At 42.5% G+C, this 16,328-nt stretch overlaps 1 protein-coding gene across 32 annotated transcripts in view; it reads left to right on the top strand.

Annotated features, from left to right (window-relative positions):
- DTNB (dystrobrevin beta) overlaps positions 1-16,328 on the top strand; it is a 298,344-nt gene that overhangs the window by 192,859 nt on the left and 89,157 nt on the right. Inside the window, exon 11 of one of the 32 annotated variants that reach the window (XR_010136319.1) lies at positions 8,716-8,858. The exons of the other annotated variants lie outside the window; for them this stretch is intronic. The gene's annotated coding sequence lies outside the window, so the exon portion shown is untranslated. The remainder of the gene's footprint in view (positions 1-8,715; positions 8,859-16,328) is intronic. 32 annotated transcript variants of the gene reach the window in all.

The raw sequence follows: 16,328 nt of genomic DNA on the forward strand, positions 1-16,328 counted from the left end.
TAAATGGCAGAGATGATGACTGTCATGTGAGATACCATAAATTATGTTCCTGAGAGGTTCTACTGTAGGGATTTTCCCTCCCTAATAATCTTTTAATATCCCTAAATTGATATCTTATAACTGAAAAAAAATTTTGTCTTTGCCTTAGGGTAAATACTTTCTTGAAATTTACTTTCTTTTAAAAGCATCCACATAGTACATTTAAAAGCAAACAAGAAAAAACTTTTCAAAGCTTTAAAACATAGGCTTAAAATACCCCTCCGCTATCCAATTTCCTAGGAGGCCTGCATCTAGACCTCTTTTTCCCCAAGGTTCAGAATGTGAATTGTGTTCTTATGCTGTGTACTGTTCTATTATTTTAAGTCAACTTATATTCAGACAAATATGGAAAATGATGCTAATTTTTTTTATTTTTAAATGTCTTCTAGAGCTTTAGCTGTGTTTATGGATACTTAAAGCTTAACAATTCTGTGGGAATTTCATAGAACTATGGAAGTAACAAAAGCCTTCAATATGCAACTTTGTGCTTTGTGCGTTCAGTTGGTATATTAATATTGTATCTCCTTTAGTTTCAAGTATTAAAATTGAACCTTAAAAGGCAAAACCCACAAAGCAAAGGCAAAAAGCAGAAAGGGAAGGGCAGAAGAGTACACAGATCATGAAAGCAGCTGGAATGCCCCCAGGCGGCCCTCCTTCTCCGAGCTGCCTCTCTCCGTGTGCCATCTTTGCTCCCTGCCACTGCAGAACAGCTGCTCCCAAGCTGCCGATGGTTCCAGACACACACCTCCCTACAGCCTTGCCTCTCCAGGGGTTGTGCTTTTCCTCCTTTGGATTAGAAAAACGCAAGGAAGGATTCTTGTGTCCTGGATTGCATTACTGTCCATCCTTGTGTGTATGTGAGGGGCCATGCCCATTAGACCTATGGCATCAGAGCAGAGGGAGAAGCATTTCCCCCAAAGAAGAGTATACTGCCAAGAAAAGAAGAGAGAGAGAAGGCTGAGGTAGGAGGATCGCTTGACCCTAGGAATTTGAGGCTGCAGTGAGCTATGATCATGCCGTGAATAGCCACTGCGCTCCAGCCTCAGCAACATAGCGAGACCCTGTCTCTAAAAAAAAAGAAGAAGAAGAAGAGAGACAGATCCTGGGAAAGAAAAATAACAGAGATTGTTAGCAGACCATGGTTTTCCTACCTAGCACGTAGCTGTGTGCACACATGCACACACACAAGCGTTCCCATACACATTTCCACGTCCAGAATTTTCTTTCTTCACATAAGGCAGCCATCCATGTACAACTGCCGATGCTCTCACACTTTTCCCAGGAGTCTTAGCCACCTCCTGTGAAAGGGACGAGGTCCAGGGTATCCAATTTATACCCAGTCATCTGGACCAGGCCTAGGTATCTCCTTTTGTGATTCATTAACCCATTAAACGATGAACCAAATGATGCATTTTAAACACTCACACACACAGTGTACAAAAGTAAAGATCTCCAAATAGGATAATTGCAATTTAAAGACTTAGGGAAAAGGAAAGTAACAGATAGCATGGCATATTAAGTCACATTTGCCTGTTTCGTCCTGAAACACTACTAAAATGACAGCCAAGAGGTTTCTTTCTTTTTTTTAAAGTAAAAACTCACAAGAACAAAGAAAAAGAAGAGAAACAATAGCAACAAAATTTTGGTAGCAGCCAAGCAAATGGATGAGTGGTAATGAACTTAACAGAGAAAAACTAAAACATAGGCTGACAGTAAGACAAGCCCAGAAGAAAGCCAACCCTAGGAATTAGAACGCTCTGGAAACACAGATTCAGAATGATTGGCACATAGTCCCTGGAAAAGGTAGAGGTACTCAGGAATTACAGCTACGGGCTTCTCTTTTGGGTAGCTTCCAAAAAAAACTATTTTATGTATTATATCACACCTCCCTTTGCATAGATGTGTTTTAGAAGAGGTGTTTTTTCCCTGACACTTCACTTTTATTTCTCTCAACAAATAATATTCTCTCAAAAATAGAAATAATTCTTTCTATTCTGTTTTGTTCAGTTGTTGATGATGTATTGACTTGGGACATAATACCATCTTTGGATGGGGAACTGGTAAATATTAGAGCCTATAATTCTGAGTAGTCCTAATTGCTAGCACTTTTAGGTAAGGGCAAGATTTTATCATAGCATATTTACTTTAATTTATACTTCATAAAAAAAAGTAGTTTTTGAAGATCAGAAGATGCCACAGCATAAATATTATTTCTGAACTGTAAAAACATGGCCAAATTAAGAGATGAGTTAATAGTTAATAGTACACACGTACCTCAGAGACACAGCAGGTTTGGTCCCAGACCACCACAATAAAGTGAATATTGCAATCAAGTAACTTATACAAACTTTTGAATTTCCCAGTACATATAAAAGTTTTGCTTACACTATACTATAGCCTCATAAGTGTGCAATAGCAGTATATATTTTAAAAGTATGTACCTTAATTTTAAAAATATTTAATTGCTAAAAAATGCTAATGATCATCTGAGCCTTCAGCAAGTTGTAATCTTTTTGCTGGTAGAGAGTCTTGCCTCAATGCTGATGGCTGCTGACTAAGCAGGATGGTGGTTGCTGAAGATTGGGATAGCTGTAGCAAATTCTTAAAACAAGACAATAATGAAGTTTGCCCCCTTAATGGACTCTCCCATTTGTGGAAGATTTCTCTGTAGCATGTGATGCTGTTTGATAGCATTTTACCCACAGTAGAGCTTCTTTCAAAATTGTAGTCAGTTCTGTCACACCCTGCCACTGCTTTGTCAACTAAGTTTGTATAATATTCTAAATCCTTGTCATTTCAGTGATCTTCACAGCATCTTAACCAGTAGATTCCATCTCAAGAAACCCCTTTCTTTGCTTATCCATAAGAAGCAGCTCCTTACCTTTTCAAGTTTTATTATGAGATTGCGGCAATTCAGTCACATCTTCAGGCTTCACACCTAATTCTAGTTATCTTGTTTTTTTCTACCACATCTTCAGTTACTTCCTCTACTGAAGTCTTGAACCCCTAGAATTCCATGAGGGTTGGAATCAGCTTCTTCCAAACTCCTACTAATGTTTGTTTTAACCTCCTCCCATGAATCACAAATGTTTTTAATAGCATCTAGAATGGTGAATCCATTACAGAGGTTTTCAATTTACTTTACCCAGATTCCATCAGAGGAACCACTCTATCTATGGCAGCTATAGTCTTAAGACAAAATATATTTCTTACATAATAAGACTTGAAAGTCAAAATTACTTCTTGGCTGGGTGTGGTGGCCTATAACCCCAGCACTTTGGGAGGCTGAGGCAGGTGGATCACCTGAGGTCAGGAGTTTCAGACCAGCCTGGCCAACATGGTGAAACCCTGTCTCTACTAAAACTACAAAAATTAGCTTGGCATGGTGGCACATGCCTGTAATCCCAGCCACTTTGGGAGGCTGAGGCAGGAGAATTACTTGAACCCAGGAGGTGGAGGTTGCAGTGAGCCGAGATTGTGCCATTGCACTCCAGCCTAGGTGACAAGAGTGAAACTACTTCTCAAAAAAAAAAAAAAAAAAAAAATTACTTCTTGATCCAGGGGCTGCAGGATGGATGTTGTGTTAGCAGGTGTAAAAGCAACATTCATCTCCTTGTACATCTTCTTCAGAGCTCTTAGGAACCACATGCATTGTCAATGAATGAGCAGTACTGTTTTGAAAGCAGTCTTTTTTTCTGAACAGTAGGTCTCAACAGTAGGCTTAAAATATTCAGTAAACCATGCTGTAAACAGATGTGCTGTCATCCGGGCTTTATTCTTCCTTTTATGGAGTACAGGCAAGGTAAATTTAGCATAATTCTGAAAGGCCCTAAAATTTTCAGAATGGTAAATGAGCATTGGCTTCAAGTTAAAGTCACCAGCTGCATTAGCCCCAGCAAGAGAGTCAGCCTGTCCTTTTGAAGCTTTAAAGCCAGGCATTGACTTCTTCTCTCTAGCTATGAAAGCCCTAGATGGCATCTTCTTCCGATAGAAGCCAGTTTCATCTCATCAAAAATCTGCAGTTTTTGTGTAGCTGCTTTCATCAGTGATCTGAGCTAGATCTTCTGGACAACTTGCTGCAGCTTCTCCATCAGCACTTGCCGCTTCACCTTGCACCTGCATGTTATGGAGATGGTTCTTTCCTTAAACCTCATGAAGCAACCTCTGTTAGCTTCCAGCTCTTCTTCTGCAACTTGCTCACCTCTCTCAGCCTTCATAGAATTAAAGAGAGTTAGGGCCTTCCTGGATGAGACTTTGGCTTAAGAGAATGTTGTGGCTGATTTGATCTTCTATCCAGACCACTAAAACTACATCAGCAATGAGGCTGTTTTGCTTTCTTATCATTTCTGTGTACAGTGGAGTACCACTTTTAATTTCCTTCAAGAGCTTTCCTTTGCATTCATAGCTTGACTGTTTGGCACAAGAGGCCTCGCTGTCAGCCTGTGTTGGCTTTCGACATGCTTTCCTCTCTAAGCTTAATCATTTCTAGCTTTTGATTTAAAATGAGAGACATGGCAACTCTTCCTTTCACTTGAACACTTAGACATCATAGTAGGGTTATGAACTGGCCTAATTTCAATATTGTTATGTCTTAGGGAATAGGGAGGCCTAAGAAGAAAGAGAGAGAGATGGTCAGTGAAACAGTCAGAACACATATTGATTGATTAAGTTGGCTATCTTATGTAGGCATGGTTTGTGGCACTCCAAAACAATTACAATAGTAACACCAAAGATGACTGATCACAGATCACCATAACAGATATGATGATAATAATGGAGAAGTTTGAAGCATTGCCAGAATTACCAAAATGTGGCACAGAGACACCAAGTGAGCACATGCTGTTGGAAAAAATGACACCAGTGGCCTTGCTCAACTCAGGGTTGCCACAAACCTTCAATTTGTAAAAAGCGCAGTATCTGTGAAGAACGATAAAACAATGTGTGCCTGTATTAAAATGGTTTTCTGACTGGGTGACAAGGTAAAGAGTTTATCTTATTATCTATAGAATATAGCAGAATGACAAAAATCACTGTTTTGTTTTTTTAAGACCAAGGACAACAGAGATGTTGGGAGAAACTAAGAAAAGGAATAAAACAAAAGTGATCAAGTCAGAAACTATCCATATGTGGACTCAGTGCACAGATTCTCTTCCTACCTGTGAAAGGAGAAAAATAGAGTTTGTTTGAAAAGCAAGAATTAATGATGGTTTCAGGAAATAACTAGCATGTATGAAGTCTTTGTGAGAATTTCACCAAGTCAACACAAGAATAGTTTTTTCTCCAGCGTTTTTTTTTTTAAAGACAGAAAAGCAGAGTAATTGAAAATTAACACATAATCTTAGAGAACTGCAGGGTCCTTGGTGTTGGCAGGTGTCCAGAGCCTGTCTGACAGCCTGGGCAGATCGCCAGTTTTCAGCTGCTTCTGGGTTGGGATTAGATTCCATTTCCACTCAAGCATTTAAGGTAAGCCTTTCACCAGTTCTAACTCAGATTAGTACAAACAAAGTTTGAGTATTTCCAAGTCCATACTTAAATACCTTAGTTTGAAAAATAGAAGCTGACAGAAGCATAGTAACTAATAGTTTGTTTCTTCTTCGCATTGGACTGAGGCTTGAGGTCCTGAGTGTGACCAAGCATCACATCCATCATAGACCATTGGCAGGAGCAAGTTTGGGGAAAAAGATCTCGAGTGCAATGTTGTCGTGTTCAGATTGAGATGCTTGTGGGATGCTGGGAGTGAAGACAAGCTTTGTAAATTCTGGATGTGGGTGGGGTGAGGAAAAGTGCCAATCGTTTTCAGATTTCTCCCTGGCTTGAGTTAAGGTCCCTTTGGTCAAAACACCGGAGGAAGATTTGTGCCAGAAGAAGAAGGTTGGGAACCAGACCATCGTTTTTGTCATCCAGATTCTTCCAGCGAATCTCATACCAGCAAAGGGGATACAAATACAGCCAACAAATGACCACTGGAACCTGACATGCATACATGTGTGCACACCCCTTTTCTCTCTAGCAGCCCCCACACATACTCTCTTCCTCTCTCACTATATAATGTCTCTGTCTCTCTCTCTTTCTGATACACACATGAACACACACATGCTTTTTAAAAACACATTTTTACACACACATGCTTTGGGGCTTTTCACTGAAATACCTTTTGACCTTAACTCCTAAGAAGCTGATTCACTGTAGTTGCTTGGTCAAGTGATGGTGATGGGCCATAGCCTGGCACATAGAACAAACATTTCCAAATGCTGAAATTCCCGTGCTGGTCCAGCCTAGACCTACTATGTTTAACCAGAGATTTTTTTCACTCCTCTTAATATCAGACTAGTAAAATATTTCAGCTCACTTCAGCTAGTAAAGCAAACACTTAAAGCAAATCAGTGCTGTGGTACAGTTCTCAACTTTTTTCATGGATCTTATTGGGGAATCTCCAGTCTACTCCCCACTTTACCCCCAATTTAGTCTTTTCTTTGCAACTGCAGGGATTTTTCTGAAATGCAAATCTGATTATGTTATTCTTCCAATTAAAACTTTCCAGTGGATCTTCTTTGCTGTAGCACCGTCTAGTAGCATGGAAGTGTTCTGTGCTAACCAGTATGGGAGCCAACTAGCCACATGTGCCTGTTGAGTACTTGCGATGTGACAGAGAAAATGAATTTTTAATTAATTATTTATTTATTTAGAGATGGAGTTTCACTCTTGTCACCCAGGCACTAGGGTGCAGTGGCACAATCTCGGCTCACTGCAACCTCTGCTTCCTGGGTTCAAGCAATTCTTCTGCCTCATCCTCATGAGTGGCTGTGACTACAGGCGTGTGCCACCACACCCGGCTAATTTTTCTATTTTTAGTAGAGATGGGGTTTTACCATGTTGGCCAGGGTGGTCTTGAACTCCTGACCTCAGGTGATATACCTACCTCGGCCTCCAAAAATGCTGGGATTACAGGCATGAGCCACTGTGCCCGGCCTCATTTTATTTAATTGGAGTGAATTGGAATTTAAATCGCCATAGGTAGCTGATGGCCACACAGTTCTACAAGCTAAAGCCCCCATTCTTCAGTGTGGCTTACAAGGCCCTTGTTTCTGAGCTGACCCTTGCCAGCCCTTCCAGCCCTACCTCATCCCACTCTCTCTTCTCAGCATCCATACTCAGAAGCACTTGGACCACTCACAGTGCCCCAGGCAGGTGGCTGCATATGCCACTTCTCCCCGAAGGACCTCCCCATCCTTTTCACCTTTCTTCTCTCTTCTTTGTCATCTAATTCTTCCTTCTCATCTTAGCTTTGACTCCTCCAAGAAGCCTTCCCTAACACCCTAAAACTATATTATGTGATCTTCTGTGAGCCGCAGCGTCTGGTACATATCATAGTATCGTAGTAGCTGTTTGTTCGATGCCTTTCTAGACTACAAGCTATTTGAGGGTGTAGACTCCCCAGGCTTGAGCCAAAAACAAATTCCATCTCTCAAGATCTTCTTGCTGCTGCTTCCCTCTTAATTAGTACTTCCTCTGCTAGGAAAGGGATTTTCTTTTTCAGTTATTTCAAATAAATCACATAGTACTGCCTGCTTATTCCATTCAGAGCAGGGAAATTAAAAAGAAAGGTATTATTCCTCTATTTTATACATATTATGTGTAAATATAATATTACATTACGTTTCACATGACTAACTAGTAGGAAGGTTAACCGATTACTAGAATTTTATGTACATTAAACCCAAGCATTGATTGATAGCGTAACCTCATTGAGCTTATTTACTCAGGAGAAAACATAAATGGGGGGGTGGGGAGGGAAGAAAGTAGAAGGACTAGATATGTTTTCTTGTTCAATATGATATTTATTTGGTAAAGATTTTTGATGCAGGCCGGGTGCAGTGGCTCACACCTGTAATCTCAGCACTTTGGGAGGTCGAGGCAGGTGGATCTGGATTGCTTGAGGCCAGAAGTTTGAGACCAACCTGGCCAACATGGCGAAACCCTGTCTCAACTAAAAATACAAAAATTAGCCGGGCTTTGTGGTGCACACCTGTAATCCCAGCTACTCAGGAGGCTAAGGCAGGAGAATTGCTTGAACCTGGGAGATGGAGGTTTCAGTGAGCTGAGATTGGGCCACTGCACTCCAGCCTGAGCAACAGAGTGAGTGAGACTCCGTCTCGGAAAAAAAAAAAAAAAAAAAAAAGATTTTTCATGCACTTCGTGTTGGGAAAGAGATCATTTGACAAATTTAGATAGCATCACCACCACTACTTCATCAAGATGAGACCCCGCTGGGTAGATATGCCCAGGAAAGGTGAGTGGTGGTGAACAGTTCTTAGAGAGCCCCATGTCACTCCAGCTCCGTCATTCTGTCCATAACCTGGCTGTGCCGGAGAACCTATAGAGCCTGGCATGTCATTGGGCTTGTTTGTCTCTCTCACAGGCCCTCATGGGACAGCACTATTTTTTCTCATTAGCTGTAATACAGTGAAGGCACACACTATTTTCTTTCCCCTAAACAGAGTTGATTGCGTCAAGCCACAACCTATGAGACAGTGAGCTGCTGGAAGGATGTTGTACTTCCTTGCCCTTTGTGGCTAAAGTCCTTTGAGGAGAGATAATCCAGATGGGGAGTGTCCTTACATTCTATAAATCCATCTCTTCCACACTAGTGCCTTGACATTGTGTATTTTTTTTTAGTGACAGAGGAGAAAAGGAACTTAATTTGCTGAGAATTATTTATGGTGTGCTGAAGGATCACGTTAGAGAAGAGTAACATTGCTTGCCCCATGGATCTGAGAGTCTCAGGCATTTAGAATACTGTTATACTGATATAACAGCAGGTATGTGTTTACATTGCTATAACAGGACACAGCTTTACATACTGTGATCCAAAGTTGTTGTCTTGAGGCCGGGTGCAGTGGCTCACACCTGTAATCCCAGCACTTTGGGAGGCCAAGGTGGGTGGATCACCTGAGGTCAGGAGTTCAAGACCAGCCTGCCCAAAATGGTGAAACCCCATCTCTACTAAAAGTACAAAAAATTAGCCGGGTGTGGTGGTGGGTGCCTGTAATCCCAGCTACTTGGGAGACCGAGGCAGGAGAATTGCCTGAACCTGGGAGGTGGAGGTTGCAGTGAGCTGAGAACACACCACTGCACTCCAGCCTGAGCACAACAGAGCAAAACTCTGTCTCAAAAAAAAAAAAAAAAAAAGTTGTCTTGTGTAAAAATCTACTCTGAAATGTGCTACTTTCAGTGCTAATCCCTAGCCTGCATCCACTTACCTAGGGTTTCCTTACTAAAGTCACTGATTATTCTGGGTGTTCGGGTTTTCGCTGGAATATTTTTTTGTATGTCTTCCTCCTGCTTTGGTGGTTCCTACAGATTTCTCCCACCGTGACAGAAATACTGATATTTCTTCAAACTTCAGGACTTTCCAGAGTCAGAGAATTATCTTATAATTTACTGTTAGAATCAGCTGGCCTTGTGCATTTATTGTAGAGGACACAGAAATGCTTTTCTGAGCTTCTCACTCAGCATTTCTCATAGAGCTTCCATGTGGGATCTTTCTTGGGGCAATCTGGTCTGTTTGAAGTTGTGGAGGCCAGGCTATGTGAAAGGTGACAGTGGTCTTTTCTTCGCCTAGCCTTAAATTTTAGTGGATGATAGAGGGAAACAACAGCTAGATTGATTTATTTTTATTTTTAAGAGACAGGATCTTGCTCTGCTGCCCAGGCTGGAGTTCAGAGATGCAGTCACGGCTCACTGCAGCCTCAGACTCTTGGGCTCAGGCACTTCTCAGCCTACCAGGTAGCTAGGACCATAGGCATGTTGCTACCACACCAGGCTGAATTTTTCATTTTTTTACAGAGACAGGGTCTCGCCGTGTTGCCCAGGCTGGTCTCAAACTCCTGTCCTCAAGTGACCTCCCACCTTGGCCTTCTGAAGTGCCAAGATAGATTGAATTTCAGATTGAAAATGACTGAATTGAAAGTGACTGAAGTGACCCACATTTCGGTGTGTGGCTAATTTTTGGCTCCTTCCATCCTTGGTTTCCTTCCTCGGCCTCTATGACAAATTCCTCTAGCCGCACTCATTTCTTATATGCTGATGCTCGTCAGGACCCTGCCTTGGGCCTACATTCCCATTTTAGTGATCCTACATCTAACCTTCTACCCAAATCAATCCTCTGAGTTCCAGAACCGTTTATCTCACTGCCCACCTGGCATTTCCACTAAGATGTTTCACAGACATTTTAAAGCCAATATATCTAAACCTAGACTTTCTCCTCTCTTTTCGCCCCTCATCACCCTTTTTCACCTGTTTTCACCCTTCTTCCTCCTCCACAGCTTCAGCTCAGTAAGTGGCAGCACCAACCACTTCTTGCTGAAGCCAGAAACCTGGGAATCTTTTTTACTCCATCCTCTCTCTCTCTTCCTCTTTCACTCCAGCCAGCCAGTCACTAAGTCACTATTTTTTCAGCTTTATTGAGTTACAATTTATATACAATGAAATTCATCGGCCAGGCGCAGTGGCTTACACTTGTAATCCCAGCACTTCAGGAGGCCGAGGCAGGTGGATCACCTGAGGTCAGGAGTTCGAGACCAACCTGGCCAACATGATGAAACCCCCATCTCTAGTAAAAATACAAAAAATTAGCTGGGTGTGGTGGCGGGCGCCTGTAATCCCAGCTACTCTGCAGACTGAGGGAGGAGAATCGCTTGAACCCAGGAGGTGGAGGTTGCAGTGAGCCGAGATCATGCCATTGCACTCCAGCCTAGGCAACAAGAGCAAAACTCTGTTTCCAAAAAAAAGAAAAAAAAATCATTAATTAAGTGTACAATTTGATGAATTTTGACAAATGTACTCAATTTTTATGCAAATGTATACAAATAGAGCTTCTTTCTGTGCTCTAGTCCAGGCCACCCAGAATCCCCTCTCACCTCTATTACTGCACGGCCTCCTCACTGAGTTTCTTGCCTTCTCTTTTGCCTCACTCTGGTCTGCTTTTTACACTGCAGGTAGTCATTTCTCCAAAGCACTGTCTAATCATGACAGTCCCCTGCTTAAAACTCAGGAGCATCTCACTGTGCCTTAGAGAAACACCAGTTCTTTAACATGGCTTGGGACCGGGCACAGTGGCTCACACCTGTAATCCCAGCACTTTGGGAGGCCAGGCGGACAGATCACTTGAGGTCAGGAGTTTGAGACCAGCCTGGCCAACATGATGAAAGCCCATCTGTACTAAAAATAGGAAAAATTAGCTGGGTGTGGTGGTGCGTGCCTGTGGTCCCAGCTCCTCAGGATGCTGAGGCACGAGAATCACTTGAACCCAGGAGGCGGAGGTTGCAGTGAGCCGAGATCACATCACTGCACTCCAGCCTGTGTGACAAGAGTGAAACTCCATCTCAAATAAGTAAATGAATGAATGAATGAATAGGCTTGGGCAACCCTTCATGGTGCCCAGCCTGTCTCCCCAGCCTCGTTTTCCAATGCTCTCCCCTACTCTTCAAGCTGGGACTCTTCAGTACCTGGAGTATGCTATAAATTCTCTCACCTGCACTTTTGCACATACCCTTCCCTCTGCCCAGAACCCTCTTCATCCAACATCTTCACCTAGCCAACCCTGTTTGTCACCCAAGTTTCAACTTTGATGTCACTTTCTGAGGGAGGACTTTTCTGATCTCCTGGACTAGGTCAAATCTTCTATTTATGAAGATCTCCCCAAACATCCTTTTATAACATTCCCTACCCTTATAAATACTTGATTAATGTCAGTATTTCAGTATTCCTCTCAAGACTGGGCACTTCCCAAGAATGGAGCTACATTTGTTTATCACCATAGTTCCAGTACTGATGTAGTATCTGGCACATAGATACTCGATAAATATATTGAAAACTCAGTACAACTAAATATTTACTATTTGGCCGTTCTGTGTCACGCAATTCAGTTTTGCCCCCAATCAGAATTCCAACTGCGACTACATTGAACTTGATGCATTTATAGCTTATCTTTGTAGGATAAGTTATTATCCTATTTTCTGACCTTACAGGTAAACCGTTTAGAGTTTATATCTGTTTTCTAAAATAACCACATATTAGGGACCCTGTCATTGACCAAGAACACACAAAAAGTGCTTTCATGAGCCCCGAAGACAGAAGGCAAGGCAAGAGCATTGTTCTGAAACAGATTTCTAGTGTTCATGTCTAGCAGCTTCTTTGTTTTACCCTTGACCCTGATTTAACTTGTTACTCCTGGCTTATTTCTTAAACTTGGCTTTATAACCTCGTGTTGACCCCTTGTCAGACTCTAAAGGCCAGTTTCTTGCTGTGGTTCCCTTTGGACTCCTGTCCTTGCGCCTTGGCCCTCGGTCGTTTTGTAGACTTACATACTACCTTCAAACTTAGACCCAGTGGAGGAGCAGCTGAAATCCATGTGGCCACTGTTCCAACATGGACAATCCAGAAAAGCGTATTGCAGCCTGGAATGGTCCTGTTAGATTAGGAGCACCCTGGAGTTGATCCTGGGCTGGAAGGTTTGCCAGAAAGCAAAGTATGTTTGTTCCAGAGTTGCTTTTCCTGGGAGCTTCATCCTGTTATGACAACTTGGAAGGGTGCAGCTATCTTCCTTAGTTTCTCATCTTCATCGTAATGAATCCCTAGGCTACCTAAAACTTACCTAAGGCATAGTAGGGTTCGAGAGCCACTTTGGAATCAAAGCAGACTTATGGTTGTAAGCCATTTTAGTTCCTAACATCCACCTAAACTCAAGAATATAAGACAAAGACTCCTGAACTCCTCTCAGATATTGGCATGGTGCAGAGGTATATAATTGACCTCAGAACACTTCCCAGCCACCACATGGTATACACAAGGGCAGGGGCTGGCAAACTACAGCTTGTGCCAACTCCTGCCCTTGTGTGTACCATGTGTATACTTGTTTTGTAAATAAAGTTTTATTGGGACATACTTGTTTATATATTGGCTATAGCTGCTTCCCCTACCATGGCAGACTGAGTAGCTGCAACAGAAACCTTATGGCCTACAAAGCCTAAAATATTTACCATCGGGCCCTTTGAGAACAATAAGCATTTCACCTTGTCTTGGATTTAGAATAAGGATGTTAAAAAGAAGAGATGCAGCTCTATATGCAATTTTTTTTTATTACTTAGACTCAGAATTTCAGAGCTGATAAAAGGTACTTTATAAGTCAGCATGTTGTGGTCCATCACTGGACTCAACATAGATAATGAAATATGATTACAAGGCTGGGTGCTAGTGGCTCACACCTCTAATCCCAGCACTTTGGGAGGCCAGGGTGGGAGGATCACTTGAGGCTGGGAGTTCAAGACCAGTATGGGCAACACAGCTTTACAAAAAATTTTTTTCTTTAAATATCTGGGCCTGATGTTACCCGCCTGTAGTCCCAGCTACTCTAGAGGCTGAGGTGCAAGGATTGCTTGAGCCCAGGAGTTTGAGGCTGCAGTGAGTTATGATCACACCACTGCACTCCAGCTTAGGTGACAGAGTGAGACTCTGTCTCCAAAAAAAAAAAAACAGATCACATCAAATTTAGTAGGCCTTTACATCTTATTCATTAGTAGTATAGTAGCAGTAGTCAAAGGTACAAATGTTGGCCCCTTTGATATTTAGAATAACAAATATGGAGGTGAATCTCTATTCTCTCACTTCAGCTTGCCCAAGGGCTTGGTTATTGGGAAGATGAATGTGGCTTAGTGTTTGAGTTCCCATGAAATTAAAAGAGTATAATATACTTATTCAGAGAGGAGCTGGTAATTAGTAACTGGTAGAAGGACTATCTCCATCAAGGAAGATAATATTAGTAAATAATTGTCCTACCAACAGTCAACCAGTACATTAGAGATCGCTTTGACGGAACTCTTTCGCACTTTTAACCTTCTTCAGAGATGACTTCCTTAAAGGTCTAACACTTTGAAACAGTGGTCACCAGAATTACTCTCATTGTTTGAGGAGAAACGACAGTGTTGGGAAAAAATTTTCTTAAAATCCATTATAACAACTCTTTGTAATATTCCCCAAAGTCTGTATTTTCACCTACGTTACGTATATAAAAATGGAGATGCCATAAGAAAATCTCACTGAACTCTGCCTGTCAATTCAAGAACAGAAATTCAATCTAAACTTCTGCCCCAAATTGTGTATTTCCCAAATGTGGATCAATTCCCTGGTCACAAACACACTGTAACTGTGCTCTTGCACTGACAGCCACCTCAGCGCAGCACTCGCCTGGGTGAGTGACTCAGCCGCAGGAGCTCCCCTGCCTTCTCTAACATGGCAGTTGGTGTTTACTCCTGCCCTTTGCTGCTGTCAACTCCATTTCGCTTTAAGCGTGGTGTGGCAGAGAGAGTATGAGCTCTGGAGTCACCTAGGCCTGGGTTCAGAGTCAAGCTTTGTCACTTACCTGTTGACAGAATTGTTGAGTTAACTCTGTACACTTAAGTACTTCTCTCTTTTTGTTTGTTTGTTTGAGATGTAGTCTTGCTCTGTTGCCCAGGCTGGGGTACAGTGGCACAATCTTGCCTCCGTGCAAACTCTGCCTCCCGGGTTCAAGCATTTCTCTGCCTCAGCTTCTCAAGTAGCTGGGATTACAGGCACGCACCACCATGCCCAGCTAATTTTTGTATTTTTTAGTAGAGACAGGGTTTCACTATGTGTTGGCCGGGCTGATCTCGAACTCCTGATCTCAGGTAGTCTACTCCTTAGCCTCCCAAAGTGCTGGGATTAAAAGCGTGAGCCGCCACACCCGGCCTTAAGTACTTCTTTAGAAGTAACTGATTACTTCATCTTTAGGCTAATTCATTAGTTCAGCAAATATTTGCTGAGCACCTGATATGTGCGAGGCACTATTTTAGGAGGTGCCTGGTGATTTAGCTGTGTAAAAATAGGTCTCTGCTTTTATGTAGCTGCTGTTCTAGCAAAGAAGACAGAAAAATATTGTTTTATAATATAATAAAGAATAGTGGTAAATGCTGTGCAGAAAAATAGAGAGTGAATGGGGCAGCGAGTTTCACGTTTTAGACTGGATTATCAGGGAAGGACCCTCCAGAGAGATGACTTTGATCAGGAATCTGAATGATGTGAGGAGGAAAGAGAGCCATGCCAGCATCTCAGGGAAGATTGTTCCAGGCAGAGGGAATGGGGAGGATAAAGGTCCCATGGTGGGAAGGTACTGGGTGTTTTCTGGAATAGTGGAAAGGTCAGCACTGCTGAAGCATGGTGAGCAGAGGGACGAGCGTAGAAAACCAGCTGGGGAGGCAGCAAGGGGCCAGATCACGCAGGGGAGATGGGATTTGATTTTTAAAAAGCATTTTTAATAAGATTTATTGTAGAATAGTTTTAGGCTTAAAGAAAAGTTGCAAAAGTAGTACATTAAGTTCCCATATACACACCCCTCCCTCTGTTTCTGTTTCTTTTCTTTCTTTTTTTTTTTTTTTTGAGACGGAGTCTCGCTCTGCCGCCCAGGCTGGAGTGCAGTGGCTCGATCTCGGCTCACTGCAAGCTCCACCTCCCAGGTTCATGCCATTCTCCTGCCTCAGCCTCCTGAGTAGCTGGGACTACAGGCACCTGCCACCATGCCTGGCTAATTTTTTGTATTTTTAGTAGAGATGGGGTTTCACTGTGTTAGCCAGGATGGCCTCAAACTCCTGACCTCATGATCCACCCGCCTCGGTCTCCCAAAGTGCTGGGATTACAGGCATGAGCCACCGCACCCGGCCCTGTTTCTTCTAATATTGCTAACTTATGTTGCCTGGGTGCATGTGTCACAACTAAGAAATAACACCCATACACTACTGTGAACTGAGTTCCAGACTTTATTCCTGTTTCACTCGTTTATCCACTAATGCCCTTTCTCTGTTCTGGGATGCCACATCTCATTTAGTCATCCTGTGTCCCTGGCTCCTTTTGTTCTGTGGGTTTCTTAGTCTTTCCTTGGTTTTCATGACTTTGGCAGTTTTGAGGAGTACTGGTCAGATATTTTGCAGAATGTCCTTCATGGTTTTCTCATGATTAGACTGTGAATATGGGTTTAGGGGAAGAACACCACAGAGGCAAGTGCCCTTCTCACTGCATCATAGAGAACCTGCTGCTAGCATGATTTCTTGCTGCTGATGGGAACCTTGGTCTCCTGTCCAAAGCATCATTGACAAGGTTTCTCACTCTTTTCCTACTCTATTCTTTGGAAGTACCTAAGCATGGTTCATACTCAAGGGCAGGGTTAAGGAATTAAGCTCTACTCGCCTGGAGAGGGAAGTATCTACACCCTCTGTATA

This window comes from Pongo abelii, chromosome 12 (genome assembly GCF_028885655.2).
Source record: "Pongo abelii isolate AG06213 chromosome 12, NHGRI_mPonAbe1-v2.0_pri, whole genome shotgun sequence".
Lineage (NCBI taxonomy): Eukaryota > Metazoa > Chordata > Mammalia > Primates > Hominidae > Pongo > Pongo abelii.